We start from the raw sequence: 27,499 nt of genomic DNA, 5'->3' as shown, positions 1-27,499 counted from the left end.
CTCTGGGTGGTATTCTTAAATAGTTGTTTAACCTTAAACAAGGCCTGAAACACATTCAGGAGACATAGCAATAGGAGCATGCTGGTTTGAGTATCCCAAGGATATTCAAAATCCTCAAGAACTATTGTAATCAGCTTGGAAGAGAAGGGGAAGGTGAAGGAAGATGTCTCCCCTGTAAATTGGCTCTCCAAGGAGAAGGGGTAAAAAGTGTCCTTATTAATAGTTTCCAAAGGATAGCTCCCGAAGAACAGGAATGACGGCAGTGCTGAATACAGGCTCCTGATCTATAATTTTATCATAACATAAACCAGTGTTACACAGTATAGCAAAGCGATGACCTTAATCCATCTCCCAGAGATGATAAACCCCACATAAACTGATAATATACAGCAGTATATACAGCACAGTAAGGTGCTACATACCAAAACTCCCAGAACAGATCCAATAACTCTGAGAGCAAATAGACCAACATTGTGACCAGCGAGTACTAAACTGATATAATGAATGCTTATAACAAATTTGTTTTAACCCGTTCGGGTCAAATGTGTCATTATCTCAACCCTTCGAGCCCCACCTTGGGCGCCAAAAAGGACTGTCGTGGTTGAACCTGGCAGGCAGCCAAATACCACGCAGCCGGTTGCTCACTCCCCCCATCCCCAGTGGGACGGGGAGAGAATCGGAAGGGTAAGAGTGAGAAAAACTTGTGGGTTGAGATAAAGACAGTTTAATAGAACAGAAAAAGGAAAATAATAATGATAATGATAGAATATACAAAATGAGTGATGCACAATGCAATTGCTCACCACCCACGCTGACCGATAACCAAGTAACGATTGCTACTTCCTGGAACACGCCTACCATTCATATACTGAGCATGACATCACATGGTATGGAATACCTCGTTGGCCAGCTGGGCTGGCTGTCCCGACTGTGCTTCCTCCCAATGCTTGATTTTTTTTGTTGTTTTTTTTTTTTTTTTTTTTTAAGCTGAATGTCCTTGACTAACAGGATACTTTGCAACAACTGAAAACATCGGTCTTCTCATACTAAATCCAAAACACAGCACTAGGAAGAAATTTAACTCTACCCCAGCCAAAACCCGGACAACATGTTACGGCTTTCAGTCCCTAGTTCTTACTACAGTATCTTTTGTATTGTAGATACTTCCTTCTTCCATTTGCTGGAATGCTTACTTTTCTTGCTGCTGAAATTTACTAATCACATTAATTACAAATACTTGCATATGCCCTTAGGCTTGCCTTTCAACAGAAGATTTAAAATAATCTTCAGCAATATGAAAGGTGACCACAGGCTTCTTCCATGAAGAGATAAGTTTATATCTTACTTTGAATGGGGAGATTTTTTTTTTCCCCACTTTACGTTTTTGCTTTAAAATGGTCTCTAGCTACTTCACCAGTGTATACGCAAGAGGAAAAGGGTGCAAAATTACGGTAATTATTGCTTTAAGGATCTCACATGAGATCATTGCCATAGCAGGGAACTCAGCACACAGCTTCTGTTTTAACAGTAGGACCCTTCTTTGGTAGCCTGCCATGTATGTGAGTAAATTAGTTATATACTGTAAGCTTTTTTGCCTGCTCCTTCTCCCTTCCCATTTTAATATATAACTGTTTGTCTGCTTTTATCATTACCTTCCCTTTGCTTCTGTTTCTGCATCCTGTCTTCCATTACTCTTTTTCAACGTTAATGGATTAACACTGGAAATTTCATACCCACCCAAATGAATTGCCAGTATTGATCTGCATTGAAAAGTTCCTACATAATGTCACTTCAGTGACCACTGTATTCCCACAATAATAACCAGCTACATTTCCTCAGGAAACATTTTTATACTTAGTGGCAGATAGAAGCTTTAAAGACAATACTTTACAGACTGTGATACTCTTCTGTGATGCATTTACAGAACACATATCTGGCTGAAAAACTTTCAAGTTTCAAATATTCTAAGATATGCAATGTTACAATATACAACCACTACACTCTGTAAAGTTTCTCAGTTACCATAGCTGTCTCAAAACTGCTATTTTAATAACCTGGAAATCTGAAGGCTTTCTAGTAACCTTTCTAATAGTCTAAATTCAAACAGAACTATACTTGCTTATTATCTGTTTTTCCATACTGTATTGGGGCAATAAGAAAATGCTACTGAAAAGTTTATCCTCCATGTCACTGTAGACCTAATAGTGGCAAGTATGTTTGATGGCAATTACTGAGATACTAAGAATAGATACAGTTCATACTGGGTGAAGGACTAAGTGACCAGAAGCAAAGGAAAGGACAAAAGAAGGAAGTGAGAGACCCACAACATGAAATCACTGCCCTGGATATTCCCTGGGTTCCAGAGGCTCAGCTATAATTAAATAAAAAAGACAAGCTGTGGTAAAAAGATTACCACTTTGCTGAGAGGCAGATAACCTGAGAATCAGAGCAGTGAAAGCTTTCAATTTATACACAGATGTGTCTGGCTGAAGGAAGAGTCTGTTTGGCTCTTAATTAATAAATAGTCTAAAACAGGTTGAACTCACTTAAAGGGCTAAAATTTGCACGATAGTCAAGAACATAGGACATCATCACAATAATCCTCAAGCCCTTTCCCAAAAGAGCTAGCATAACTCCAGAATAGCTTTATCCATTGCCAATAGCAATAAGCAAGTAATAAGATCTCACCATCACAAATTCTGAGTTCTTCTCAAGTAATCTATTCTTTTTTAAAGCATTGCAGTGCAGCAACCTGCAGTACAGACTGATGAAATGGCATATTGATTCCAGCCCTATGGTCCCACGTAGTGTCAATAAGATTCATAGTTACTAACTGGAGATGACCAAACTATTCACAGCAGTTTCTTCAGAAAGTTTCATTTCCTTCTCTCACTTCTGAGGAGTGAGGTATTTGTTATTTCCTTGTAAGTCTTATCACATGAAAGGAACTTCTGACTGTCCTCCTTTCAGGGTGTCTAACTTTGGAGATAACAGCATGTTTAACCAATTCCTGCCAATATATCATGTATGTTTGAGTTTCATACTATGAGTAGCCGTATTTAAGGCCACAGAAATATAAACGCTTAGAGTGTAAAAATATACAGGTAAGCATTTTTAAAGCCATGGTCATCCTGCCAGTTTGTTTTGCCTGACTCAACGTATATCACCTTTAGAGCCAGAATGTAGATTGAAATACTTAATTATATGTGTACACTTTGCATAATGAGGCTACAATATTCCCTTTAAGCAAAGCTTAATATAAAATTTACACAACTCTTTTGCCAGCCCGGAAATTAAGCAAAATTGGTTAATTATGGATACTGTTAAGAAGTCACGTTTTGCTCTAATTCTCTAGATAAGGTAAATTTTCAGGAATTCTGCTACTTGACCAACCTTTCTGATTTTAATGATTTTCTGAGTTAACCTCCCCATTTTAAGTTGATTGAAATCGTCTTTACTTCTAGTAAATGATTAAATAAAAAAAAAAAAAAAAGTCATCTGAATGCATTTTACACACACCCACAAGAAACTTCTTAACAGAAGATATATGGTTCTGTTTTGCATACAAAACTTTTTCCAGAGTTCTGTTGCCAACTTTGTTTAATTATCACTTGGCAGTGATAGATCCCAGCTGTTACATGCCTGCACGAGACATGCATTGAACTATTCAGCATATACAGACCTTGTTTTTGTCAGGCAAATGAACAAGAGAATTTACAAATATTTTTAAAAATGTAATTTTATAAGTAATTTTACCAAGAAGAGTGAATTGACTAAGCCTGAAGAATCATTTTAATTGCCTCATCAGGAAAAAAATTATTAAAATGTTTAATTGAAACCAAATTATATTAAAACTTGAACCTGTAAAGAAAACAGACTTCCATGGCAGCCCAATTGCTGTTACAAGAAAGCTTGTATTGTTGCTGGTTGTACTGTATATGTGACTTGCATAAAGCGTATATCATTCCTCATTATTAATTCCAGCATTATTAATTCAGCATCTTTCACTAATATACCATGCAAATTGAGTTGAAAATGGTTCTAAGGGCTATTGAAAATGTTTTAGCTTCCTTCTTCATTAAACAAATTCCCAGAGTTTATTTTGTTACTGAAGACTCCCCAACTTCTGCCAGCCTCAGGATTTTATCAACCTGATCTAAATTCAAGTCTTCTGCTTTGCTGTCTATTGCATTGTTAGTAGACAAGCAGACTGGATACCTTAGAAATCTGTGTTAAGGAGTTCCCCAACGATGTGTATTACACACAGCACTGTTGTTAAGGGGGTATTTATGGGCTTCTAAGTCAATAACTGAATCCAGGCTCCATATGCCAAATATAACCCTGCACCAGCTGGTTGAAAAGCTGTTTTTCTTCCTCTCAGGGAGAGCTCTGGGTAAAATATTCATGACTTGAAAGGAAGCCTTGGAAATTATTGCTTTTATAAATGGAAAGAAAAATTAATTCTACGCTTAAAGGATAAAAGAAGCCCTGTAACTTTACGTTCTCCTTTTTCCTGTAGTAGCTCAATTCAAATAGTCATTCTGTAGTTTTATGCTAGTCATGTCACCTGTCTAGAAACAACTTTCTTTTTCCTTCTAATTTATGAAATAAACACCTGTGTGGAATTTGACTATTTTGATGAGAGTACAAAAAGCTAGTATTAGGTATGGGTGAATCTTCAAAGGCTCATATAGTATTCAGATTTGCGGACACTTCATTAGAAATGTTTAATCTACTAGACCTCTAACAACCTGGAGGATGAGAGAGAGTTCATGGTTTGAGTTCTCAGTTGCTCAAACAGCAACACATCAGCCAACATTAAATATTATTCCACAAAGAAGCAGTTCTGTTTGTGTTCAATATCAGATGCTAAGATACGTTGCTTATCTGACCAGTGAAAATATGAGGTCACTGTAAGGTTTTGATTTATTGTAATGCTGCCTTTTCCTGCTTGCTATTTAGAAGAGCACCTCATTACATGATTAGAGCACAGGAAGTGAATAAAAGCTTTCATAGTGTACCTCTAGCCAGGAATACTGCAAGGTCACATTACATAGGAATTGTGGGGGAAAGGGAAGGGAAAAGAAAGGAAGGGCAGGCAAGGCAAGGTGTGGCAAGGCAAAGCAAGGCAAGGCAATTAACCTTAACTGAAGAAAATAACTTTAAACACCAAAAAAGTGAGACAAGAACACCCACAAATTTTGATGTGGGTATTTGTTTTTGTCATATATCTTTTTTTGTTAAAAAAAATTCATGCAAGAGAAAAACTATTACCTGGTGACAAAATAGTTTTAGTTCCGAAAACTGTTGATCCTCCATCTGTGTCTTACATGGGTTTATTGTCAGGAGTTGCAGAATCTCCCCTCTATTCTGTTTTGAATATTATATGAAATATATTTTCACTAACTAGTCTCAACAAAGCAAAAATAATTGAAAACTTTGAGAGGCCTAATTTTTATGTAATTTCAGAATTTTCTCAACCCCCAAATGGAGATAGTTTGCTCCAACTAGATATTACAAAACAGCTGTTCTGGTGTGTTAAAACATCATCAAAGATGCACACACAGTAAAAACAAAGAAACAGACTGAATATTACATATGAAGATATTCTCTCAGTATTTATCCATCAATGACTGCTTTTCTTTCACTCTTCAAGTGCCTAACGATTTAGTCAGTTTGGAAGCTCAATACTGAGCTCTAAGTATCATTATTAATAGGCCTCATTTCACTTAGTTGCACACAACGCAGTTATATATTAATTAAATTATATTTACTTCTATTGTGGATCTTTGACCTGAAGTCTTAGATATGTTTTAAACTATAAAACTACATAGGTCCCAATTTGCTTACTATTGCAAACTATGACAGAAACGGTACAAATATCACACAACTGCTTTTTACCTTGTGAGGCAATGCTTTGGCTTCTGGGGAAAAAGCAATGCTGTGGTCCATCTCCCTTCTGCACATCCTAGGCTATAGTGTCACCTTGCATACAGGATTGCAGCCCTGTAACCCATCTTAAAAAATAAAATAATAACCAGCTGCCACGCCACATGTTGTGAATGAAAGCAGTTCTAGCTGCACCTGCGGCACCTGCTGTAGCTGTGGCAGATGACTGCAGAACTGCTTTCTTCTAGGTGGCAGGATGTTGCTCCCTTCTCCAACCTGAACTCTCCTGGGAATGTTTTCTAACTGTCTTCAGTTTAAGAGAGACAATGTGGCTAAGAATTACTTTTCACATCACGTAGGTGCAGTGGTCTGATTTTTGATTAAAATAAATACAATTTCTGTAAACGAAGCTTCAAAGCTGGCAGGTCTGAGGCACTGGTAATAAGCAACTCTGGGCAGTAACTTCTTCAGTTGGCATAGCTGTAACTGGAAGACAATATATGCTGACAGCCTTGCTCATCTGAAATCACATGCAGGAACCTCAAAGAGCCAAAATGGTAGAATTTGGCCAGAGGAAAGGATGCAAGCTCCCTGGAAGCTCACAGAGCACCATTATTGAGATAAGATGCTCTTGCTAAAAGGAAACTTCAGCCTAAATTAGAAATGAAGGAAAATGGGTAGATGTGGCAAAAAGAGAGGGAGGCACAAAACAACAATGAACAAACAATGAATTAACACAGTAAACAGTGGTTGCAAGCTGTCTTAACTACTGTGTAGTGTTCTCAGAAAGGCAAAGGCATTTACTCTAGGATTCAAATTTTCATTGCAGATCTGAATTCCTTAGAAACCATGCTGCATCCATAATTAATTGTGGATACAGTCCCCATAATTTATATATTTGTCTGCACTCATGGTAGCTTTGTCCTTGTGATAAAAGTTGGGGGGACAATAAAGGATGAGTAATTAGCTGAAATGGTAAAGATAATAAGGTTGTGTGAAGCACCCTTAAAAATCAGACTCATCTGTCTACAACAGGTATGATTCAATATGCCAGATGAGAACCGATGTGATTGCCAAGGATCATTAGCTCCAATCTTGCTGAATCTATGTGACCCACACTATGGAAATGGAATCTTGAAAATGATAACCGAACCGTGCCTCTGTATCACTTAACACTAGCAGTGATGTTACACTCTTTTGGGATAGTATAGCATTGCTTCAGCAAGCTTTCAAGCAAAAGTCTGTTAAACAGTGGGTATTACTTGAATCCCTTCTTTATGATCAACAGTAATTGCAGTTTTGCTGCATGCTTCCAGAGTGATAGAAGATTCTCTTTGTGAGCCTTTGAGTCAAAGTCTGCCAGGCTAAAATTACTTAACCAAAACAAAGCATATTGTCTGAGAAGGTAGGAATTTCACCAACTAAGGCACTTCAAACAGATATGTCAGCTAAATTACTCTAAGATGTCACCAGAGCTCAATCCATGCAGCATGTTCTACTCCCAGTTCACCTCCTGACAGGTATTTCTGCTAAACAATTGGCATCTATGTGTCACCAGAAACAAACAAACAAAACAACCCATAGCTTTTATAATAGCATTTGACTCTAGTCATTTGGATTTGGAAGTGTTTCAAAAGAGTATTTTTAAATATCAGTATCTTTACGACATGGAACCAGTTGCTTAACAATGTTCTCCAGAAAAAAAAGAATTCCCAGGCTTCATTCAAGAAACTTAAAATCCTGTCCTGAAAAGTAACCTTTGAGTAAGAGGTAAAATGCTCTGGTCTCCAGACAATGGCCATTGTTCTTAGAAGGCGATTCATTTGAAAACAAATTACAAGAGAGTTAGGAAAAAAATTGATTCTGGATCATAGTGAAGACTGAAACAGAAATGCCCGCTTGAAGAGATTTTTACCAGAAGTTTACTTCAGCATGTCATGGGGTTGAATATTATGAAGTTCAGGCTCACCAACAAAATTAACTGAAACAGTAGCTGCTAAAATTTAAATTTATTTCAATTTTCTATTTTTTCCTGCTTTCATATTTATTTTCCTTCATTTGCCTTGGAGAACCTAAAAAAAAAAAAATTATGAAACTATAAATACAAATAATAAATAAGAGACAAAGCAAGGATTTTCAAGGGAAATTGGGGTAGAAGTTCTATGTGAATTCCCATGAGCACACGTATATAAAAGAAAGCAATTAAATGAACAAATTTCTCGTAATAAAAATTGTTTCTTAAAATAAAAAAGGAAGAGACTTACGAAGCTTCAAAATTGCTTCACAACTATTTGAGATTATGCTAATAAAATAGTACGTCCAATGTTGATCTATTATATCTGCATCTACTCTACAGGGCAGAAATATAGAAAAAGATATGCAAGTCAAGAATGAAACAATGATAACTAGTTTGCTTTTACTTCTATGAAAACTGTAAACTCAAGAATGATTTCATTTATCCAAGGAAATCCAAGGGTTTTGTTAGTATTGTTGTTTGAAAATAGAACTGTTTCAGAGGAAAAACTTGCTGAAATATGAAATAGTAACTTTCATATTAAAATGGAAAAGCTAGTTTACAGGAAAACTAATAAGGAATGTGAGTGAAATATTGTGGTGTAAATTTCTAAAATAACAGTCCTGAAAATTTTACGTACATCTACTGAAAAATTAAATGCCTCTATTATGCAGAGAAATCTAGGGTAAAGGAGTGGGTCTGCAATTCTGCTTTCCTAGCAATATTTCTAGGTAAAACTGGTAAGGTCAGAACAGAAAAAAAACCAAAACAAAACAAATGAAAAGAGAAGAACAATAAAAATTACTAAAAAGAAAGGAAGAATAAAGATTACACATTATATTTAAAAAGTCCAGAGAGCTAAAGTTTCATTATTTTAAGTTGAGGTTAATAACTAGTGGTCAACTAGCCAGTGGTCAATAGCTAGCAGATTACTGACTTTCTGAGGCTAGTAACTAGCAGTGCTGGGGGTCAGTACTGGGTCCAGTCCTGTTTAACATCTTCATTAATCATCTGGGGGCCTCCAGGCTAGAAAGCAGCTTTGCAGAAAAGGATCTTTTGAGCACAAACTGAAACAAGGGAGGTTCCCTCTGAACATAAGGAAACACTTTTTCACTGTGAGAGTGACTGTGCCCTGGCACAGGTTGCCCAGAGAAGTTGTGGAGTCTCCATCCTTGGATATGTTCAAAAGTCATCTGGACATGGTCCTGGGCAATCAGCTTTAGGTGGCCCTGCTTGAGCAGGGGACTTGGACCTGATGACCTCCAGAGGTCCCTTCCAACCTCAATATAACCACCTTATATTTATATAAATAAATAAAATAAACCATTATAAATTACTTTATAAGATGATGAATTCCTTGACGTGATTTTTGGAAGCAGGTGCTAAGTTTTATTTGGAGTATTTAGATTTACAATATATTTGAAAATTGACAACATTTTGAAGACACATTCATATTTGTATTCTGAAAGTTCCTTCTTCCTTGGCTTTGAAGAAATTATTTTAGTTGTCATATTGAAAATGTTATGTTACAGGCTAATGTGGAAAATTTAAACTGCAAAATGAGGGGTGATCTGCTGTATTGAGGGAGGACAATCACTGTCTTCCCTTTTGTAACAAATCAAAATGCCACTTTCAGTACTTATGGAGTATTATAAACACACAAAAACCACATGGGAGATTGGAAGATTTGTAGAAGTCAGCAGTAGGAGCATTATCCAAGCAAATAGTCAAACACATTACATCAGAGCATGGCAAAAATGCGCCCTAAGACTTAAACCCACAAAGACAAATTACAGGATATGGTGGCTGGTGCCATAATAATGTTTTGGTTTTTTAGGTTTACTTTCTATGTCAGAAGGGATACAAGTCTCTCTGGTGGTTTGACCCCAGCTGATAGGTAAGCCCCCATCTAGTAGCATGCTCACTCCCCTATAGCTGGATAGGGGAGAGAATCAGAAGGACAAAAGTGAGAAAACTAGTGGGTCAAGATAAACACAATTTAATAAGTGAAGGGAACAACAACAAAAAAAAAAAAAAAAAAAAAAAGAGTGGAGGAGAATTGGCACAAAAGGAATCACTTCCTGCTAGATGACTGATGCCCAGATAGTCCCTGAGCGGCTAATTCGGACTGCACTCCTCCACCCCCCTCTGCCAGTTTTATCAGTTTTACTTCTGAACACAACATCATATGGTACAGAATATCCCTTTGGTGAATTCAGGTTAGCTGTCCCAGCTGTATCACCTCCCAGCCTCCTGCCCGCTCCCAGCCTACTTGCTAGCAGAAGAGAGTGAGAAACAGAATGCCTTGATGTTGTGCAAGCACTGTTCAGCAACAGCTAAAAACATGGATGTGTTATCAACACTGTTTTGGTCACAAAATGAAAACACAACATCACGTGATCTGCTATGAAGAAAATTAACTCTATGCCAGCCAAACTGGGTCTGTTATGCTGTCTGGTACGCTTCTTGTAGCGATCAGTAAGTAGAGATATCTATCATCTCAAGAGAAGGAAAAGGAGGGAAGGGGAAAAGGGGAAGAGGAAGAATAAAAAAAGAAAAAGGGACAAAAGGAGGAAAAGAAGAAAATGGGGAAAAGGGGGAAAGGGAAAAAGGGAAAAAGGGAATAAAATGAAAAGAAAAAAAAAGGAAAAGGGAAAGGAAAAAGAAAACTTCTTCAGTATCCCACAGTCAGAGATACAAGAACAACTAGAAACCTTAAAATTACTGCAGAAGATGTTTAAGGTGCCATGAAATTATGCTGACCTCTTCCATAGGTTGTTCCACATTCACACAATTTAAATTAAGAAGTTTCTTTGTGAAAGCATTTAATGGTCTTTACAGAAAATTAGGGTAACAAGTTCATTATAGTAATGTGGAAAGATTTGCTGTTAATGCTCATAACTTGCACTTTTATGCTCTGAGACTAATTTCTGTCTTTGATTTCTCTCCTGAATTCAGGCACATAATTTATTTTTCTTTGCTTAGTTTTTCTACGTCCAGTTTTGTTCCTGTTTTATGTCTGTCTTGGTTATTTAAAACCACAATCCTCTAAACACACTGCTTAACTCTGTTATCATGAGCACTCCTGCTGATTTCAAGCCTGTATTACGATAAACCCTTTTGACTATAAATACTTCATAATAGTGCTGTTTTCTTATTCTGAGCATCTTCGATGTCTTGCATAATAACACCTTTCCTTTTTCTATTTCTGCCATAGAAATAAAAATGGAGTTTGTTACACTGTAATGGAATGGTATGGAACTTGGCTATGTTACTATAGCAAGTATTAACTGGGAACAGGGGGGAGAACTTACGAAGGAGCACTGAAAAGTGGAGATTGAATTTGGAAATGTGAAGAAGGCCCATACTAAAGTTTAACAGTGATAGCTGAATATGTGAACAAAGACACACAAATGTATGAGACCAATAATGAAAGGATAAACCATAGACTTAGGTTATCATCATCATCATATGAAAGAATGGTGCTATCTGCATTTCTAGAAAATTCTTATTTCTGGCTCCATGATATTGGTATTGGTACTTGAGCTAATGAGTCTTGATAGTAGTATCAGTGTTGTGGTAAGCAGCTTAAGTAGTTCATTTGCTAACTATAGAAGTTCAGTTTGTATTGTGTGACATTTTTGTTATTGAAACATTACAGGTAAAAATCTAGTAAAATGAAAAGTGTTGAGTATTTTGCTTATCTTTTCACAGATTGAATGTCATTAATACACAAGGAGTGATGGAAAGATGGATTTTTTGGGCGATATTTTCTGCAAATATATTGAATGATGTTGTAAATGCTATTAGAAAAGGAGGTGAATGTCTTTGAATAGTGCACAGTACGTCTGATGAGGCCCATTATCTACACAGAACTGATTCAAGCTCTATTCAGTACATCACCAGACGAGATACAAGCTGTGCAAGCTGTCTAGAAGATTAATTTATTGTGTATCTTCTTCAAGCCTCTATAAAGATCTTTTAATAGGAACAAGTTAATGCAGCAGCATCCCCCCTCATGTGTCCCACCTGGATATGAGAGGTTTGGTAATGAGAGACACCAACTCCACAATCAACATTCAAATCTTCCGTGGCACAAAAAAGCTAAAACCTGTTGAAAAATCTGGGCATAACTCACCCTTAACTGACAGTGCCAGTCTCTCACCACCATATTTATCTGGTCCTACACACTCTCCATGAAGAAAGTAAGTTATTGACCTATTCTGGTCAAAAGTAGTTTCTAACTAAAAATTTAAGAGAGACATTATTTTAAGTAATCTTATACTAACCAAAGCAATCGTGGGCAAATAATAAACCACAGTATAAGCACACTGGGTAAACGCAATGTGCTGTTTTATGCATAGGTCTGCATCAAACTTGATATTGCTTCCTCTATCAGATCCCACCTGACACCATACTGCTTTAAACATCTGTCCTTTTAAATCTAGAATTTTTTATCCTCTTACCTGAAAGGGTGATGATCAAAAGCACTATCCTTTACTTATCCTGTTGTCCTGCAGATTTTTACTTTATTTTGTCCAAAACCTAGTTCCAAAAAAACCCAAGATATTCCAAAGAAATTTATGTCCCTCACACCTGTTGTTAAATAGGAATTGGTCATAAAGATTTTTACTATTCTTTCTCTGTATTTTTCCAGATTAGAGCCCTGTCTATCATTAAGTAGTTACTGGTTACTTGTAGTGTTTCTTTGTTGGTGATGGAGTTGTCTTTTATTTATTTATTTGTTTATTATTGCTTTAAAGAAGAAAGAAGTGTCTTCAGATGTCCCTAATCTTTAAGGGTCCAACAACTGTCTTGATAGTTTGTGATTCATGTTGCAATGTATATAGTCTGAGAAGCCTCAAAGTATAGTTGTAAATAGGATAGATTTAAGTAATTTTTTTTTTGATGTTATGGATTCCAAAATTAGGCAATGCTCGGGATTTCTATATGTAAAAGATTCCCCAGTATGCAGATCTCTTCCGCAAAACATTGCTCTTTCTCGTATGTATTTGTCGTATACCTATCCTTGCGAGAGGCAAGACAGACAGAGGCATTCCCCAAAACCATTCTGAAATGAGGAATCCCTTGTAGTTTCAACTTAGTGTCACCCTTCCTGAAGATATTCTCATCATTTATTACTATGTGGTAGCTACACAGTATCCTGTTCCTGACTAAGGGCATCTAGAATGTGATTGTATGGGAAGAAAATACAGAGGACAATCTGTGTCCCTCCCTCTATCTTTGGGAAGATTTCAAGATTAGGAGAGTTTGTCTGGACAACATAGAACACACTTAAGTACAAGTGGATGACCACTTAACATCATATGACCAGGTTTATACACTGCAGCAGCCAGGTCTATCAAACTCTGAAAAAAGGAAACATACGGTCTCAACATTCTTTTCTGTACAAACACAAATATCACATGAATGGTGATATGGCAATTGGTTTTCTGAAATTTTTTTTATCCTTCTTTTTTCCAATGCAGCTATTTTCCATTATGCTCTTTTGGGTGTCTATTTTTGTCTTGCTTAGTGCTAAGCGCATTCTTTTCCCTTATAACAAAGTATTAAAACACATTTCTTCTTCTTACATTTCCAGATCTATCATATTTTTTCATTATTTATTTTTATAATCCATAGTATCTATGAAAAGAGTATCTATACTATGATAATAGTATCTATGAAAATAGAAATAAATACTTATCTTCAGTGCTACTGACATATTTAAATCTAGAACCACATTAGAGATGCTGCCAACAATCTCCTCATCCCCAAAGTAGAAAATATCCTATTGCAGATTAAATCAAAGTCAGACAGTAACCAACTGCCAACAAATCTGTCCTTGTCATAACCCTTCCAATAACTGTTTGAAAAAAGAAGACACATAATTGTTTTTTAAAATTGGAAATGGAAAGAGGCTGAGAACTGTTTGCATAAACCTTAAATTGTGTACTAGTTATCCTGTGAAAAGACATGATCATTTTACTGTTGCCCTTGTTTTCTTTACTTACTCTTTTCTTCTTGCTATTGCTATTTCTGTAAACGTACTTATAAGTTTCCTTTTAAGAATAGGCTGTGATGTTGCAAAACAATAAAACCAGCTGTGTCCTACTATATACTATGTATTGTATAGACTAAGAAGGGCCCAAACATTGCAGTACAAGTTTATAGCAGGTATGAACTCAATTAAGGAAGCATCACAAACAAACTGCTACAGCTATCTCCATTTTTAAGAGGAATATATTTCAAGTTACATCTTCTGTAGCTCGACATTTTTGAGACAACTCTGATTGTCTTTATTTTGCAGTTTTTCTTTGACATGTTTTCTACGAGATTTCTAACTACTTAATTAGTCATTTGTCTGCTGCACATTTTCTTCAGCATGTTGCCAGTCACTTTGGCTCACTGAAGTCCTCATAGCCTTTTATTTTTCCTTTTCATAACTTTTAATTTACATTCCAGAATTTCACATCCATCATGACCATTTCTGTTAGGAAAATGGTCTACAAGGCACTCTCTGGGTGTTCCCCTGTTGAAGTTTGGAAGAGCACTCCCAGTATGCCCTCAACTGCACTGGAGAAAAACACACCTGACTTTCCTGACTGTAGAAGTCTGACACACATATGTTCAAAAAAAGCAAAGGTTTATAGACCTGCCCCAACCTACAGCGATCAAGAGCAGGGCTGACCTCCTGATCATATGATCTGGTATCCCTTATATACCTTTTTTCACTCCCTTTTCTTTCCCAAATTCTTCATCTTTACTACCCTCATCACTTCCCAAATAAATAATCCATCCTATTTATTCTTACCTCTTTGGCTGATTTGCTACCCTTTTTTTGGAACTTACAGTTGCCTTGGTAATCTCCACTTAGCTAGTGACCTGCTAAAGTCCTGCGCCCTTTCCTGTAAAATCACACCATTAGCTTGTTAGTGTTATTAAGTGGCTAAGCTTAGCTGTCTGCTGGGACTTCACTTTTTCTGTGATATCAGGAGCATCTGCAAGCTTCTTACGTGCTATCTTGCTAGGATAGCCATATAGTTAGAGTAGGCTGGTTTTGTTTTTTTGGTTTTTTGGTTTTTTTTCCTGGTTTTTTTGTTTTGTTTTTTTTTTTTACAGCTGTGACAAAGTCTCTGATACTGTGTTCTGCTGTCTTCCACAGCCTGCAGCAACTACCGAACAATTATCCTATAGTTTTGCCCACCCATGGCACCACTGCTCTTTTCTGTGAGTAGAATGTTCTATGTTAATTTCTGAAAAAGAGCATGTGAGGTTTAAAATAAATTTTTACAACAAGACATAGCAAAAAACAGACAGAAGTCACAGTCAGTTTCTTGCAGGATGCAAGTGACTTTCAGTGTCATCTCATCGCTTTCTCACAGTTCTGCTTCCCACCAGAATTGCCAGGGATAAAAATGTCTGCAATGTTTCAGGCCATCCAGGTATACTCCCTGAGAAAGTCAGTCACTCTGTGTGTTTAAGAATTCACATTATTTTTGCCAAGGGTGGAGCAGATTACTGAAGGGGTACTTCTGCTGAGAGAGGTGGATCACAGCTGTGCTCCTTTGTCTTTTGCTCTTTTTGGAAGTAGAGAACAAGGTAGAAAAGAACACTCAATAGAGAAAAAACAAACCAACTCCAACACATTTTCTCAGGCTACTAGTGTTAAGCTTGATAATGACCTCACATCACTGAAGCAAGCTGTGCAGCTGTCTTAAATACTATCAATGATAGGAACATCAGGAAGGGCAGTGAGAAATAATTCCTCTCTAACATCAGTATCTCTCTCTGGGACAGCTAGAAAAGCTCTTGAAGGAAATGTTAACTTGGTACTTCAGAAATGTGGCTGTACAGCTTCCCGATTTGCACTGCTTCAGCAGTTGTGGCTTGAAGGAGGGCCAGTTCATGTCTGTTCGCAGCTACCTGTACAGAATTGATCTTAAAATCTCTTTCAGGGAATAGTCAACTAAGAAAATGTTATGTATCCTACAAAATTTTCTTTGCTAAGCACTAGTCCACAGTGATTTATTCTGTGGGTGACAACGGTATGTTCAGAACAGAAAATGAATGAGAAACTGTTTATATATAAAAGTGTATATACACATAATATACACATACACAGTAATTGTGGTGTTCACAAAAAATGATAGTAAACGTTCATGGTAAAGTTAATATAACAGAGAGGAAAGAAGTCAGATAGCTGTAAATTATAGTGAATTTAGCTGAAGATATTTTTACATATTTTATGCCTTAAGTCAAGCCAGAGGAAAGGATTTAGAAGTCATAAGGAAAATTATGATCAGCAGTTTCTTGAAAGACAAATCATCTATGAGATACTAGTGATTGCATAAAATTAACTCTATTAGACTGTTCATATGACTGTATGAGAAAATAAAATATGAAAAATTCATGTCCACACAGCATTTGGGATGGGGGCAGGGATGATCTTTTCTTCTGGGACTTCAGAAGAACACAAGAAGGAAATAATAGGTGAAATGCTTGTCTGTTCTTCCAAGAAATAACACTTAGTTCATTTTTTTTTACCTATAATAATTTTTTGCCATTAGTTTGTTGAAGTATCCATGAAAAAACGCAGCTTTTAACAGATCAACAATTCATTTATAGTAATGGCATAACAGAAGAACAGACCAGGTAGGTTTTAGAACATACAGAGTTACTCACTAACCTGCTGAACTTTAGCTTGGACCAGTAAGTGCAATTTCTTTTGGTTTTAAAGAGGCTGGTATGACTGTTCTTCTAGGATTAAGCAATGTGTCTACATCTTCTGGTGTAGGCAAGATTTGACCAAATTTGACTTCAATATTGATTTTCCAACTAAATACCAAGAATTAGCCTCATACTACCCAGTGGCCAGCTAATTTACCTCCTTACAGTTTGCTCAGAAGACAGTTCTCTCGTTTGATTTTTCCAGCACTGTTGTGGTATTTTGAGATTCTCTTGATAGGACTTGAGATTGTCCTTCCAAGGAGACAAATTCAGCAATCTTCACACTAAACACACGCCAGCTAAGATGGGTGAGAGGTCAAGAAATTTTTAAGCCAGTTGAACTCCTCCTTCCTTTCCCCACTCAAGAAACTTAACACTACATTAAATACTTACAATAATAATCTAAAACAACATGCTGGTGTCTTTACCAGGCCAGCAAGAAGATGCCCAGGCTAGCCAAATACAGCCAGACTGGATTTCTCCAGCTAAATCGTTATTGTGAGTAAAGCCAGACTAGATTTCTCCAGTTAAACCATTATTGCGAGTAAAGAACAGCATAATGTTTCCTTATAGCTTGTCAGCTGGGTTATCCTTAATTACCACTTCCTGTTCTGCAAGTAAGTGCTGACTCAGGACCACTACAGTGCAAATCTGGCTGCTGTAATGCTGAAAGGCTGACATAATATTGCATATATATTTTATGTTTACTAATAGAATACATTGTGACTATTTCAGGAGACTTGATTTGTAGCAAAGCTTAATAAATGCTAGGACCTTTCACAGCCATAGAGAAATTGTGTGTACTGGGAGGTAACTGCATGTCTTAATAAATAACCTTATAAAAGTTAAAAGTCAGCATTTGCTGCAGTGGCTAAAACAAAATCTTGCTGCAGTGTTGTAAGTTTAACTGCGTTCTTTCCAACGTGGAGCTAAAATTAGACCGTTAGTTTATATTGGCAGAAGAGCTGAGCAATCTATGGATAACTTTAAGGCATTTTACACAGTCTACTGGTTTCAGTACGTACTGGAGTCAGAGTTTATTCAAGAACTGGCATGTTGTTTTTCTGAAGCATTCCATTTCATGGGTGGCAGATCACATTGCAATGCGTTGGTTATGACACTTCACCATCTTGCATTGTGATATGTCAGCATATGGCAGAAAGCTGCATTTCATCACATGAATTGTTACAATGTATTCTGAAACATAGCATGAAGGAAAGCTTACTGGCAGATCACTTACCCATTAAGTGCTAGTATCTGATCTGTAATCAAACAGGAAGACAAGAGCAGACAGTACCATGGTTCATCAAGTAGCATAATTATTTCTGAATAGCCAGGCACACCTCTGGAATCAATGAAGTATTTCCCTTTTTTTTCTTCGACTTTCATTTATGACTATGAGTATCAAAAGTGACAGCTGATGGCACAAATATTTCTGTTTATATTGTTTATAGTATTAGTATAATTAGTAGCATCATTCATAATAACCAGGCATAGCATGCAGCAGTGACATTCCTGCCATTAAGCAACTCTAAGACAGAAGCAAAAAAACCCATGAAGAACACTCTTTTCAAAGGTGCTGAAAGCAGTTGCTTAAATCTATGTATGTATGCAGGTTTCTGAAACAGAATCCTTTACAATATGTTAGTGTCAAATATTGTAAACAACTCCACTATGATTCAACTATATTTCGACTGATGTGTTTCCTGACATCAATGTCATTTATTTATTTTTATGTGTGTACATATATGTGTACACATATGTATATGATATATGTATGTATATAATATGGTATACTATAATATAAATTGCATATATAACATTCATATGCCTTTTTGGATTGGTTTGGTAATCTATAATTGCCACTGCTAGATAAAGACTAGATTTTTCTGTTTTTCATTAGGTAATTGAGTAATTATCTCACAGGTGGTCCAGTTTAAGTCAATCCAATTACTTGAGAGAGAAAGCAGCCACAAAACCCAGGTAAGCATAAGGGTAGCAACACAATGCAGTCACACATGAATATCTGATTAATACTATTTTTAGAAGCCCTACTAATTGCTTGTATTATTAGAGCACATAGTTTACGTTGGAACTCCTTAGTAATCAGGAGCCTCTCTGGTTAGGAGCTCAGGAACTGAGCAGACACAAAAGACAAAGGATAAAAGAAAAAAAGAAGGGGGAAAAAAAATGAATACTAGTAGTCTCCCCATTTTACAAACCTATGTCTGCACTCACAAATTATGTATGTGGCAAAGAGAGGAGTTCACCTTAAGCCTTCTGAACCTTGCGCACAAAAATACCCTTTTTTATACTGAGAGAGAAGATTGCATGTCTTTACACAAGCAGTTTACATCCAGTGTAAGCTGGCACCAACAGAATGTCATTAAGAGCTGATAATTCCTTAGTGGGCTATGTTAAATGACTTGATGAAGAGTTCTTTGTAGGCAGATGTCCACAAAACAAAAGCATCATTATTGGCTCCATTTGGCAGCTTTTTTTTTTTGTCAGGCTTAGGCCAGGATTTAGCTGAACTTTGGAGTTCTTCTCTGAAAAGGAATTACTGATACTAAGTTATCCGGAAGGGGTGGTGGTGATTCTCATTGCTACTGAGTGAGTTGTACCTGTTCTGCTGCAGCCCACTGAAATGTTGAGCTAGTGCTTTCTGTCAGCTCTGAAACCACTATAAAGAAACTGTTTTACGAATAATGTTCTGCCGCCTAATGGCATTTAAAATGATGCTAAGCCGTGCTTATGCATGATGAAACTATGGAAAATTAACCTTCCCTGCAAAGGTTTTGCAGGGCTGAGTTCTGCCACCTTTTGACATAAAGTGTGAAAATATGAGGCATGAAATGTTTAGTTAAAAAAGGACATTGTCAATATATAAATAATTAACAACACCCTGTAGATTAATGACTGCTCATGCACCTGTTGCTTTTTGGCATCTATCAGCAAAACATTACAACAGTTTTGAAAGAAAGTATGTATTCTTTGTGTATTCTTTGACCAAGTGTCACCAATACTAAAGTATAAAGCAAGCCAATAAATCTAATCTGTGAGGATCATTTAGATTTTGATTAGATTGCAGACTGAGAGGTTTGTTTTTTTTAAAGTTTCAGGAAAAAATAGCAGTTGATTTCCCCTCTGTCCAAACATTCTGGTCTCTGCAGTCTTAGAAAAGCCAGCTGCATGATAACAATTTACATGAGGACCAGTAAGCCAGAAAAAAACCACCAAAACCCCCCATACTAGGCCTCAAAGTTTCTCCCACCGGGTTCCTAAAAGCTGGTCAGCTGCAGATGACTGTATAATAGACAGGAAAAAAGTTAACCACTCCGCCAAGTCTCTCAAGAGACAGAGGTCACTTTACCTTTGCAGCCAGGGCAAGAGATAATTAAACATGCCAGTAAAGACTTAAGGGTCAATCTATGCCAATTTTATTTGTTCTTCAGGATTATTTGTTTCTTACTCAGTGTCTACAAATGAAGAACAATGAAGCAGGCAAATCACAGGTAAAGCATACTACTGCATTGTCCCTATATCATTGCAAGTTTATGGCTTTTCTCAGTGGGCTGTAGAGTCACACGTATTTCATGAAAATGTGTTATTCCTAAGGCAGATGACCCTAGAAAAGATGCTGCAAGAAAAAGTTGCATGTTTGTATAAATATTTGAAAATATTATTCTGCTATCACATATACCTCAGCTGAGGTCCTGTCTGCGTCACAAAGTAATCAACATGAAGTAAAAGAAACATCAAGTGTGAATGGTAGAGCTCCAAAGAACCATGATCTACTATATGATGTGGTGCCAGCAATTCAATAGAAGAGAAGAGAGAGGGAAGGGGAAGTGGCAAATGAAGAACCGACTAAGAAGGACTCTCGTTGATGCAAGTTATTGTTGTTTGGGATCTCAGACTGCAGTATCAGCATCTATTACAGGCTTTTTTTTTTTAAATCTGAGCTGTGCCCAAGGAGATGCTTAAGGTTGTAGCATCCCTATTTTGCCACAGAATGCACCCCTGGGGAAGGAATAAAATTCAAGGACTCAGCTGCATCTGGGATCCTAGACATTTTACGGAGGATGAATGTCACTGAGTCATTGCAGTCATCGGACTGCAATATTGGAAGGGAAAGCGGCTTTCGGTCACTTTACTATTGTTGGTGTAGAGATCTCATGTACTTAATCATTGCTCCATTAAAACATGAAATCCTAGGTATTCTAAGAAATTCTATGGGAAAAATAATAAAAAAAAACCCTGTCATGTCTATAAAATGTGACCTTACTGCTGAAGAAAAGTTTCTCATTTTTCTTAACACATATACATCCACGGAGCTGAAAGAACCAATCCTGGTAACTATAGCTGTATTTTGATTTTTACTCAAAAACAAAAAAGAAAATACTTCTGTTTTCCTAAATTCCTCACACAATTTCACATTGACTTCTTCATTTTTTCATATTCTCAACTTCTGTGAAATCTGGTAAACACCTGCGGCATTCTTCCCTTAAGCTTAGCCATGAATAATAACAAGGAGAATCAGACCTAGTGCTCCTAAGAAACAGCTGTGGAATATATGACCCCCCTCTGTTGCCATTTAGGTCAATCAGAACACTTCCCCTCATTTCTATGGGGTGAAATTTGTATTTATGATTAGGAAATGCAGGTACTGTACCAAAGATGTGAGTTAAAAGCTGCAGAGTAAAATGAAAGCAGGGTTTTATAGTTTGGCTAAAAGGTTTATAGGGGGGAAAAAAAAAAAAAAAAAGTAAACCAAAACAAAACAAAAACAAAACCCAGAATGGTTGGCCAGAAAGGTCTTGATTTTGCGGTAAAACAATTTTGTCTAAGTAACATTTCAGATGTGAGAGTACAGCATGAAGGTGTTTCAAAAGGTGTGTCTTCCAGCACACTACATTGCTATGCAAAGACATCTGAAATGTTTCTAGACAAGTTAGCTCAGACACTGGAAACAGATTATCTATGTTAGAACAGCACTCTACTCTGACTACCAGAGACACCCGAAGAGCTTTTTGAACTGCTTTATTTTGGGCTGTATGGATATAGGTAAGTCTCATTTTCAAAAGGGTCTTAAGTCCTTCATAATCTAAGTCCTCTTGAAGTTTCTAACATACCTTTTTTTTTGAAGATTGCATGTATTGTCTAAACTGTGAGATGGCTTGCATTTCTTTTTCTCTTTTTTCTTCTTTTTCCCTAGATATGCTAAAAGTGTGTAATCATTAAATATGTTTTCATGCAAAACATTCAATTTAAAATGATTCTGGCACATAATAGGCAACTATCTAACTTATTGTGAAGAAAACATAACTTAATAAAGAACAGTTAATATACACCTATTTGGTGTTTTCATACTGCCATTTGCAGCTGATCAGAAATGTTTCCCTTTTGAAAAGCCGTATGGAATTAAAATGTAACTAAAGCACCTCAAGTCAACCAAAACAACAATTTAGGAAAGTAGGGAAGAGCAAGACACACAGATTTGGCTTGATGTAACCACGGTGAGTAATGTTAAACTGAGCAAGGGGCTGACTCAAAACAACCCATCTTGGGGGGAAGGTGTCATATGTACAAGCAACCTCTTGGAAGTCTTGGTATTCATTAAATCAAGGTAGACCCTTGATTTAATAAATATTCTTACATGTGAAGAATATTCTTTCTCAAGCTAAAGCAAAAGAGGGTGACCTCTTTTATGATCTCTCACTGTCTTAATAGCTGAGTATTTAGAAATTATGACTACTTTGTTAACTGCCCTTGAAAAAAAGCGGTCCGTAGGTACAGAGAATAGTGGCATAGTGGCTGTATCAACTGTATCTGTATGGATGGGCTGCACTATAACAGGACAGGCAATTCTCTTCCCTTTCCCACCCTAGTTTGCACAGAAAGGTAATCATGCTTGCTTAAATTTCATAGGCAGGACAGTATGTGTCATCAAGGGAATCTGAGAGTGGTCTGAACCAATTCTCCAAGTCAAGATTTTGTTTACCTTTTCCCACGGGACAACCTAAAGCGAAACAAAACTCTGTTCAGCATCAGCCATAAACTTCCTTTTAGCAATAAACATTCTTAGTAGAAACTATACTACTTTGGGATTGATGTTTTCTGACTGGAAGAGGGGAATATAGAAGAGGCAAGTCAGTAGCTGAAACTCAGACACAGAGTTAACTCAAATTTGACTCAGATATCGAGTAACTAAAATTTGGTTAATTTCTTTTCAGAACAATAATATAAGAGCCTGCAACATCATCAATTCTGAAGCAAATTTGTTCCTTACTAAAATTAAGCTGAAGTTCAACTAGATAGTGTTAGTTCTCCCAGTGTAATCAAAAGACTCATCCTGAAGTTTCTTGCTTGTCTCATGACTCACTGGCACAGGTTGAACTCAACGGCAGTTCCATTGTCTCATAGTTGTGAGTAAGAATTAGTTCTATGAAGGCTTAGAAAAGAAAAAAAATTGCAAGCCAGATTTTAAAATAATATTTCAAAGTGTCGCTTACAAAGACCCTATTGACATGCTCTCACAGCAAGCATGTGATTACACTACTAAATACCATAAAACCACACAGCATAATTTAAAAAGTTAGTAACACCAACATTTGGGAGAATGAAATCTATGTAATAATAGCACTTGCTGTATGACTTTTGTAATTTACCAGCTGCATACTTCTTATGCTTTATTAAGTTCTATTCTTTATATGTTTTTAACTGACATACCTGGACACGAACAAAAATAAATAAATAAGAAAAAGAGACATGTTTAAACATACTTCCAAATACTCGAGATTGTTTTGTATCTGTGCAACAAGTACTCCAACAGGGAAAATGGTGAAATATAAGTAAAGTTTAATGGGAATAGAAGTCTATGAAATTCAAGACAGAGTTCAGAGGTTTGGAATTCCATAAATCACTGCAGTTAGATTTCTTGAGAAAAAAAAAGACAATAGCAATTAAAATACACTGATGGCAATATGCCAGTCCACTTCTTGATGTGTAAAAGTACCTTATTCTGTCAATAAGTGCAGTGACCTCAATGGAGCTGGTGATGGAACAAGATATAGTTAGCTATGCGACAGTGACTTACACTTTGGAACTATATAGCTTGCAATTTTGGCAATATTTCTGTGGCACAGTGACCAAGACCTTGTGAGCTGAACTGAGCGCTCATTTTTTATACCTCAGATGTCTAGTTCATTTGAAAATTACCTGAACTGTGAACGTCTTTCTTAACAATGAATCCATCATGTGGCATCCTCTCTGTGTCAGAGACTTCAAGCCACTGCCTACCTTTTGTCTCTTCAGATCTGTAGGATATCCAAAAATTCTCCTGGTGGCAGAACAGAGACCTTTATGCAAATTGTCTTTGTCCTAGTCCACATCAGCTTCCATTCTAATTTAAGTAGTTTAGAGACCCATGGCTGTATAGGTGAAAACTCAGACTAAACATCTAATCTCCTTATTGTATAGATCATATTTTTTTTTCAGGAGTGGTTATATATTTAACTGCCTAATACACAGACCTGGATAGGCATAGCTCAAACCCCATCCAGCCGTTATTTATTTTTACTCCAACAGATACCTGACTACCATGGATTTTTTTATCATTTTGATTGTAGGAACAACATCTACTTTCAACTTTTTCAAGTTAAAAGCCAAACCAAACCAAAAGATATATTTTAAGACGTGCTCATTTTCTGCAGAACTACAGGACTTAAATGTAATGTGATTTTGTCCTAAAAGTGATGGCATCAAAGAACCCTGCAATATGCACAGAAGCACCCTAAGACCACTATGTCTGGAAGAAACCATAGAATCAGAAGGTTAGTATGAGTACATTTTATTAAAATATCCTTCCCATCTGTCTCTGATCTACACCAAAAAATGCTAAGGATTAATCAAGCTGCTGACAGAATAAGCATGCTCAGAAATGGAGAGAAAAACTGTTACAGCTCTGAGCTATTCCCTGTAACTGAAACTACAGTTTGGTGTTTAGGCACAAGACTGTAAAGCAACATTAGCAGCCACTGGAAAACAGGGGCCAAGGGCAATAAACACCATTTACAAGTATTACATGGTCAGTAAAATTTCCCAGGACAGAATTGTATTTCAGTCCTCTTGGGCCTATTTCATGGAATTTGAGTTGATTATTTATTTTTTATAGGCCTCAAAAAGGTATCAAAAAATATTTGAAAACCAAAGTTTTGTATTAAAGAGCAAAGGCAGGCTTATAGTGTTTTCATTGTATTATATTTTACTTCTTTTTCAAATATTTTTAAGGTTTATTCAACAGTTATCAGAAAAACTAAAGCATGTTTTGATGCTGAGGATTTGAAAGGAATGTATACTCTATTTATGATAGAAAATATTCATCTTAAGAAGACTAGCTTGTACTGAGCAAATACATGGATGAATACTTTGTAAATAACACATATTTCAGTTCTCAAAGCGAAGACCCAGTGAATGTGTTTTAAAGTAGGCTTTTAAGCAATTGTGGTTAAACAAGTTTTCTTAAATCAAGCATGCAGCCCATTAAATTCAACTTCTTACAAATATTTCCATAACGCATTCCGACTGCCTATGTAGTTGAAATGCTACCACAATAGTTAGTAAAGTACTGTGATACTACAGTTTCCAGGTAAATGGATCACTGAGAAAAAGGTAACAATTCAGAGAGAACAGAAAGCTTTCCATCAGTGCATCCTGACTAATATCAACACTGGAGAGAATATTTTTGAAATATTTAATTTTTATTGATTGTAAACTGGGCTTTGTCAGGGATGCTCAAGAGATTTAGACTCTCAGGACAAGCGAGAGTGTCTCAGGAATCTACTATCAGATAGTCTAGACCCTGTTGTAAGTCTAGATTTCATTTGACTAACACATTGACTTTGAGAATATCTACATGGCTGAACAGTTTGCAGGTTTTCCACCCACCTTTATGTAGTCAGGTTCAGGTTGTAGGATCATTTGGAAATTATACAGGAAGGCTTTTTGTTTTCAGAAAAAAATTCTGGAAGTTAGAAAAAATATTCTCTCTCTCAGCCTTAACATTTCTCAACATACTACTTAGTAACGAATTCAGTAGACTTGTGCTTTAGTCAAATACTTTAATAGTACTTTTGATCTCTTTTACAGTCTTAAAAATGAAGTATGTTATGGAATATATAAATATTTATGCTTATTGTAGTTGCCTGATATTAATAATTTATAACCTCAGAAGATACAAATCATGAATGAAACCATTAACTATTTATTAACAGTACACTGCTGCTGAGAGGCTGGTGGCAATGTTTGAAACAAACCAGAGTGCATCTTAATAAACTGCAAAACCATAGAAATCATAATCCTGTGTATTTCTGCTTCAGAGATTATAGTTTTATTTCATTGTAGTATACGCAGCAAATTGAGACACTATTTCTTAATTATTAACACCTACATTTTTCCTTACTGATGACTGACAGAAGATAGAAACCAAGCCTCAGTTTGGAGAACTGTAGACTGCTTATTTCCTCTTGTGCCGTCCTAAGACAGTTCTAATTTATATCAATGCAGACCTGAGTATTTCCAGTAATTATGACCTGAATTAACATTTTACAAAAACATGTGCCAAAATCTACTGACTTTGATGCTGATTGGTGCAAAATATGGAATTTACAAACCATTAAGAAATCACTCGATGCCATGCCCTGCAATTAAGAAGAAGTCAAGCAATAATAAAATCCAATTAACTGTATGTCTGCGTTTAAAATTTTCATCTCATAGTCAGAAAAAAGAATACAAAGTCAAGGGTAATAGTGTAGCAGGGCTGAGCTTGGGAACACTTTGGGGAATAAAAAAGTGTAAAGCATAAGAAGAAAATGCAGAACAGCAGTCCTCTGTCTCTGCTGGCATATCGTTTCTTATCTTCTTTAACCATTTTAATTAAGATGTTAATAAATTTCCTGATAGATTTAATACTCAGTGACAATTGTGAGGCACAAACTGAAATAAAATCCAATGCAGCAAATTTGTAACTTGTAAAAAAAAAATCTTTATTACCTAGTCAACCACAGCAGATTTTTTTTTTTTAGCTTTTTATTTTTTTCCTCCCTGAGGGAAAGATTGCTGTTTAGAAAAAGATTTAAACTTTAGCCCCCACATATTAAGCAGAATTAATGATCTATTTGCTTAGATGCCATATATTACTTCTAGTTTATCCATCCACTGGGTAAACGATAGGCACTACTTGGTCACGATGATAGATTTGAATGCAGGCTGGGACATCAATCAGTGCTGGCAACTGATTAGTTGTTTGTGTCTTTGACAAGCTCTTCCATCTCACTGAATGAAAGCTTGCTGATTGCTCTCACTTCTCTCCACATTCATTGCCCTCCACTGCCACTATATTATATGGTTAATGCTGATGGTGGAAATCCTCCTTGACAGCTAACAGTGAATTTCTCTCATTCCCTTATCATTACATACACACTATTCCATGTTCCTTTAGGGACTAGAATTTCTAAGTGAGGTCATCCATACCATTAGGTATACAGAGGGTTGGCACAATAATGCTGGGACCTGCTGATGAGAAAGTTTTTGTGTATGAGGAAAGTAAAAAGGCATTGCATAATGGCATGATATGGTTCTGACTGCTCACAAATTAAGACCTGATTGTTGAATAAGATCAGATTATGAATAAGAAGAGAAAATTCCTAAGAATCATGCAGTTGAATGGTTATGCAGCAGGGTAGCTGCACAAGACATGAAAGGCATAATGGGAAACTCAGTTTCCTCTTGTGGCCAAAGGCAAAATGCAGGAATCTTGGCTGAGATTTTCAAAGCTGCTCAGGGGACTTAGTTGATCCCTACCAA

Source organism: Calonectris borealis, chromosome Z, assembly GCF_964195595.1.
Source record: "Calonectris borealis chromosome Z, bCalBor7.hap1.2, whole genome shotgun sequence".
NCBI classification, from domain to species: Eukaryota; Metazoa; Chordata; class Aves; order Procellariiformes; family Procellariidae; genus Calonectris; species Calonectris borealis.
This window is presented reverse-complemented; position numbering follows the sequence as displayed.